We start from the raw sequence: 7,014 nt of genomic DNA, 5'->3' as shown, positions 1-7,014 counted from the left end.
GGCAGCTTAGGCCCCGAGACATGTGAAAAGGAAGCGCTGAGGGAAGAAGAGACACACTGGGGATGGGCCGGGCCGTGAGAGAGCAAGAAATGAGAGAAAGGGTGGCTGGCAGTGGACGCTGGGAATGACACACGCAGTCACAGGAAGAATAAAGCCTGCACAGATGTGTGGGCGTGCCCCGGGGGAGTGGGGTGTTGCACGCACCGGAGTATGCTGAGGTTGTACGGGAGCCTGAGTGCGTGCAAGGCGGAGGGATGGGGAGGGTTCCTCTTCTCCTTTCCAAATCTCTGGAGAGCTAGAGGAATGAAGAACTGTACGAAGGACACACGTAGGTCCCTTGTGTTTCCCCATACATTTTTCCCTCTCTGTGCCATGGCTGGCTCCTTGGGGTTCTCCTGGCTTTGTGAGGTCTCTTGTGTCTCTGTGCCGTACTGTGGGCACAGGAATACTTGACGGTGCGCGACAGGAGCAGGAGGGACACAGTAAGAGCCCAAGCCTTGTGCCTGCTCAGGGATGCTCAGGGCTTTGCAGTGAAGCTGTTCCCCTGCCTTTTGATCCGCAGAGCAGAACAGCGCCTGCAGCTTCCAGCTGCTCTGCTGCAGGGAACAGTGGATCCCATTGCAGTCGGTTTCTCTTACTCTCTGCAGCAGCGTTAGGAACATGCCTGAACCCCACAAAGGAAACCAAGGCAGCGCCCAGACTGAGCCATTTCTCTGGAGAGAGTGGGATGGGCTCTGCCCTGCCCCACACTATCCCTACCCATAGCACCTCTCCTCCTGGGACCGGGAGGGGCAGCACACACCGCAGGCCAGCACCCCCCTTCCTGGCTTGTGTCCCCTGCCCTGTCTGCTCCTCAGTGGTTGCAGGGACAGGAGATGCTGAGAGCCCAGAGCCTTTGCCCGCTGCAGCGGGGCTGGTCCCACTTTTGAGAGTCGGGGAAGCTCCAGGCTGTTGCAGCGATCACTGTGATGAGGAGGGCTGGGGAGGAGGGTACCTGATGGGTTAGTGTGTGCGCACGGGGCTGCCTCCAGCCCTGGCCGGTGAGAGTGGTGGGTAATGGCTGTGCGAGAGGAGAGTAAATGCCTGTGGAGACAGCCACAGGAGGACAGCCTGTGTGCTAGCAGGGGAAGGAAGGCGGGAAGGTGGGAAGGAAGGCAGAAAGGCAGGAAGGGAGGGAGGAAGACTCAAGAGCAGGGACCAAGGGGCAGGCATGAGGAAGAGGAGGTACTGGGGAGGCAGGACCTGGGTGTCCTCTCGCTCTGCCTTCCTGCTGGCAGGCAGTAGCCCAGTTCCTTTGGAGACGACTCCTCCCTGGGGCCTGGTGCTTTGCTGGGGCACCCTGGGTGTCTCAGCCTGGTGGTGCGCCTCTGGGCAAGGTTTTTTTCCCCAGGCCTGAGACCATCTGTGGTCTCCTTGCCGCCTCTGCCCTGTGAAACGCCCTATCCACGGTGGGTTTCCTTTCTGGCAGGACAGGGCTTGGCCCCCAGCGGGAGGAGCTGGGACGGAGCCTGTGCGACCATGAGGCCCTGACAGCAGCTCTGTGGTGTATTCCCCCCCGTTTTTCAGGGAGACCTCCCTTACTGCTCTGCCCACAGGCTTGGGAGATTCCTGCTGCCTACCTCCATCCTCTGCACAGCACCCTCAGGTATCTCTTTTCAGAAGGACATGCACATGGCCCCTCCCAGATGGGTGAACACTCAGCATGGGCTATCTGGGGAACAAAATGAGCACAAGGATGAAGAGCTGCGAGATGCGCAAGGGTGAAAGGAAGCCAGGTAACAAACGACAGACGAGACCGGGGCAGCGCGCAGAGCCCCTCCTTCCGGCAGCGCCTTTCTCTCCCCATAGGAGCTGCTGGGCCCGGGCCCTGGAGCTCTGCCCGGAGACAGGGAAGAGGAAGGAAACCAAAACGGGCCCTGCCATGGTGACGCTCCCTCTTCTGATGCTGGCCAGGGAAAGACATATTAGGTTGTCCTCGAGGTCAGTGTTTCTCTGAGGAAGCAGGTTCATTGAGAGGCAGCAGGAGAAAGTGTATGCAGACGGTAGGCAGGGAAATCTGGAGGAAGAGGCGCAGACTGTGGCGTTGTTCCGTTCCGTTCCGTTCCGTTCCGTTCCCTTGCATGCAAGACAGCACCTCCCTCTCCCAACTGCTGGAGCATGAGCTGGAGCACCCGCGAGCAGCCTATGGCTCCCACTCCATGGAGGATTTCTCAGCTTGTGTCCCTGGTGGACCGTGGAAACATACGTGAGCATCAGCTCCCCTGGGGACTGGCAGACCTGATGAGGATGATGAGTCTTCAGTTTGATCTGCCTTGGCCCTGTTCTCCACGTTCCATGTGCTGTTGCCTTTCCTGAGGCTTCAGGCATCTCCTCTTCCCCTGCTGCCCGTCTCCCAAGTCTCCTGGCACCTCCTGAATTGCGGAACAAGCCCACCCAGCCAGCAAGGGACTTCATTGCCAGCATCTTCAACCCTACCAACCTCCTCCTCCCTCCTCCACCCCTCCACAAGGGTTTAGCCTGCTGGGAGTTCCTATGCTCATTTCAAAGTCCTCAGCTTCCATGTCTCATGCTCGTGGCAGAAGGGAGTGGGTTGGTGGGCCTGCCCAGGCCTGCCTTGGTGGAGAAGGCTGTGGCCCCATCCTCGGGGAACTGGCTTACACACACCTCAGTCAGCTTCCGCAGGGCTTTGCACAGCTCTGGGTCCGGGGCGCATGAAGTTCCAAGCAGCTTTGGGTTCGGCCTTCAGGAAGGTCGGTCAGCTCTGAGTCTCAGCACTTGGCCCAGCCTCCAGTGAGGCTGCAGCCAGCACAGAGCCACAGCTTTGGGCTAAGGCTCCAGCCAACCCAAAGCTTTGGGTCCAGCTTTTAAGACACTCCAAGCAGCTCTTGCCTGAAATTCCAGCCAACTCTGCGTCCCAGATTTGGCTCCAGCTGCCACAAGGCTCCAGGCTGAGTGAGCTCTGGACCCTGCTGAGTCTGTGTCCCACACACCTGCGCTGTGCTTTGCGAGGCTCTCACTCCCACACTGTTCCCGACCAGTTCAAAGGCAGGAATTGCACATTGCAGGTCTCCTCACCCCCCTCCACACTGCCGTGTTCTCTGTGGTTGCTCTTGGTGGCTTTCGTTCCCCGTCAGTGGTCCTCTGCAAACCCAGAGCCGCAGGGCTCCCGGCCGGAAGCTAGTGGAATGCTCCACCAGGAGAAGGAGGAGGCCTGACTTTGTCTCGGGGGATGAAGACTGGGGAGGGCCAGACAGAAATGGGAAGTGTGCTGAGGAGCAAGAGTCCCTGTTTGAGCTATGGCTGGCTGTTATTTTTCTCCTTTGCTCAGGAGGGGCCTGTGTGAATCTGGGGGGTGGGAAGGGCAGGCGTGATGCTGGGAGTCTTGGCGCAGCTCGGGGAGGGCCTGGGGCCCTTCTCTGAGAGCCAGCCGACGGAAAAGCCAGTTTTGGGGAAAGGGCCGGGTGGCTTTTGATTAACCACTGGTGTGGAGGTGGCAGGTGAGCAAACAGCCCCCGGGGCTGCGGGGGTTACGTCAGGGACAACTGCTGGGGAATGGCGTGGGGGAGGGCCATCGAACGTGGAGGGCTTTTGGAGCATCCCAGAGGGGTGCCAGAAGCCCAAGAGCTGGGGCGGCAATGCTCCTCCCCACGCTGCAGGGCAGCTGGGTGCAGCTCTGAGATGTGAGGGGACTTGTGACACGGACACCGAACCGGCCAGAGTGGTGGTCTAGCCCCAAGTTCCGTTCAGCAGTTCCTAGTGCCGCCTCGTGGCCGAAATCTTCATTGCACCGTCTCAGCGGCGCATTGCCCCCTCGCAGCGTTTATCTGTGCGGCTGCACCCTCCTGCTGGCGCGTTACATGGGGACGTTGCGCGCAGCCCGCCGCGAGTCAGGTGCATCCCTTCGCCTTAGACAAGGCCGTATGGGGCTGGGCATAGAGGGAGCAGCGGCTGCAACATCTGGAATTGCTCTGGCTCTGGGCATGGCGCACAGCCTCTCACAGGGGAACCAAAAGGGAGGGGGGAACACTGAGAAGCCAAAGGCCTGGGGTCTGCTCTTGGCTTGATTGGCAGGGTGGGATGCCATCGCTGGCCGTTCCTGACTCACTCTTGTCCTTGGCACTACAGCTGCTGGAGGGGGGGTGATGTCCACCTGCAGGGGGCTCTGCCGAGTGGGCATCCTGGAGGTCATCAAAACATCCTCCCCGCTTAGAAGGCGGACATCAGGCTCACAGGAACCAGACCTTTGCTTTCTAAGACATGGGGCTTTGGACCCTCCCTCAGGACCCGGGCATCTGGGCTGCTCCCCCATTCCCTCACTGCAATTCTGCTAAGCCCTAGGATCTCCCCAGAGTGGGAAGAGGACTCCAGCATTCAGGCATTCACTCCCCTCTGTCCCCACTCTGCCCCGCGCCGGTTTGCAGGCTGTGCATCACGCCCCGGGGACTGCCAGGACAGGGACACGCGCTCCCCCTGTCCAGAGCTAGGCAGTTCTCCTCTGCCACCCCTAGTGAGGATGTTCCCCGTGAGAACGATTCTCTCCCCGTGGCCTTCCTCGCTGTCCCTTGGCTGGACTCTCAGTGAGTCCTGCTTTCCAGAAAAATGAATCTCAGTCCGAGGCGCTGGAGTTGCTGCTGGTCTTTGGGTGCCCCCGATGCACGCCCTGACGCCGCCTAGCCTGGGGGAAAGAGGTTTGGGGAAATTAGGAGTGGGGAGTGGGGAGGGGGAGGGGGGCCTGGACAACTGGACACACATGGGGAGGCACACCAACACCAACACGCGCGCGCACACACGCATGCGTAGACCTCCGCGCTCGCATACGCCCTCACCCCCGATACCTGCTGAGCTGATGCCAGGAGCCCCAAACATCAGGCAAGGGCCCAGCTCAGGTCAGGCTGTTGCCTGTGGGCGGAGAGGAGGGGCCCAGCGTAGCCTCCTGTCCAAAGCTGCAGTTCCCATCAGCCCGGCACTGAGCCAGCCATGGAAGGGAGACTCTGCAGGGTGTGCCTGCTCTTCCTCTACCTCCTCCTCCCCCTCCTCTGGTCAGAGGAGACCTCTCCGGATGCGGTAAGGGAACGGGGGAACCCCTGAGAATGATAGCGTGGCCATGGGCAAGCCTATGTCCCACCCTGTGGCCTCATGGGTTGGTGGCCCACGGATCAAGCCTTGGCGCTATGGGCATCTGGTCTCCTAGTCCCACCCCGCCTGCGACCGGCAACTGGGGTGAGAACACAGGCGCGCTGGCTCCCAGTCGCAGCCCAGCTCCCACTACTGTTCTTCCACCTTGGAGGGCCACCAGCATCTCTCCCTTTCACCCGCAGGGAGCCTGGAGGAGGCTCAGAAGCTGCTGGTTCTGCTGTTTCTGCTGTGAAAGGCAACGCTGGGGCTGCGGGCTCTGCTGTGAGAAGGGGCTGCCTCCAAGACTTCACCACAGTTCCCCACCTGACCGCCTCCTCCCCCCACCCCTCCCCCCACCTCAGTGACTCTGGGCCAGCTACAGTCCCTCCCCTGGGAATCCCAAAGGCAATCCAAGGCTTCTGATCAGGACAATAAAGCTGACACTCTCACTAAGCTCCCAGGAGGGTGAATTTGTGGCTGACTCTAGCCACCAGTCCCCGCTGTCAGGGGGAGGGGCAGAATACCTGGGTTCTCTCTCCAGGCTCATGGAATTGGAAAGGTGCTAGCAGTTAAAGCAGAGGAGGCGGGAATGGCTGGCTTCTCTGACACATCTGGGAGGAGAGGTGGTGGGTCTGGACACCCTGGACAGCCTGGACAGCCTGGACAGCCGGGTTCTCACACCAGCTTTGAGAGGAGAGAGGCAACGCGAGGCTTGGGGGAAGGCACAGGGTAGGACCCAGCACTCTCACAGCTGCCCTAGCCCCATGCCCGACTGCCTGGGTGACTTCCGTTTGCTCTGGGATGGGGCAGTCCCCAGCACAGAACAGAAAGTCCTTCATGCTCTGGTGCTCCTTGGTTCACGCCTTGGCCAGGATCCCAGCAGCTCTGTCCATGCCTGGCAGGGGCTGTAGCACAGCACTCCTAGGCCCTACTCCCTGTCCGTTGGGAAGACCTCGCTCTAGTCTCACAGAGCTTCCCCCCGTGCACAAGATGGGACAGCAGCACCACTAGCAGAGAAATCCTTCCCAAAGGGACCCATGGCAGGCCTCCTGGAGGAGCCTCGCTTACGGGCCAGTGGATGAGGACTGCGGCAACTAGCTGGCGTGGTCTTGAAGTCTCAGAGCCAAAATCTTGTATCCCCAGTAAAGTGGAGAACGTGGAAGTAAAGAAAACAAGGTTGGGGCAAAAGGGAGTGGTGGAGAGAGATTAGGAGGCAGTGATAAGCCAAGGCGGGGACTGGCAGTACCAAGAAACTGTGGACCTGGTAGGGATATGAGGGATTGGCTTGGGTAGGGCTGAGGTGGCCAGACCAGGCAGAGCCCTATAAATCCAGCGCCAGGTTCAGCATCCTGCGCAGCCCCAGCCTGAAGGACACAGGTACCCCAGTGTGAAGGGAGAGCAATGAAGCGACACATCTGCATTGCATTCCTGGTGCCAGGATGCATCGGGGCACCCCCTCAGGTAAGAGAAGCTTTTCCTTAGGGCACCCCAGAGCCTGGCCAGAGACACAGGGTGGGGGAGTGAGGAGCAGAGGGGCCACTGGAGACAGTGTGTGTGGGGGGGGGGGTCTGTCTCACACAATGGCTAAGCAGCGGCGAATGGGTTTGGAGGGAGACTCAGCCAAGGGCTCCCATGGGCGGAGGCAAATGCCACAGCTCCACGGCCATCAGGCAGCGGAGCAAAAACATGTGTCAAAAGACATGCAAAACTACTTGAAAAGGACTCTTGGATCAAGGCAGCTATATGGGGAGACTGGACAGGTGAGCTGGTGGAAAGGACTGCTCTCACCGCTCACCTCCTTTGCCTCTGCTGGCAGAACAGATGAGCCAAGGTGTACGAAGCTTGGGAGCCCACGCACCTCCTGGCGGAAGGCTGTGTGTTCACTCAACAGTGTCCCTA

Source organism: Struthio camelus, chromosome 1 (genome assembly GCF_040807025.1).
Source record: "Struthio camelus isolate bStrCam1 chromosome 1, bStrCam1.hap1, whole genome shotgun sequence".
Lineage (NCBI taxonomy): Eukaryota > Metazoa > Chordata > Aves > Struthioniformes > Struthionidae > Struthio > Struthio camelus.
The sequence above is the reverse complement of the archived record's forward strand: the minus strand, read 5'-3'. Positions refer to the sequence as shown.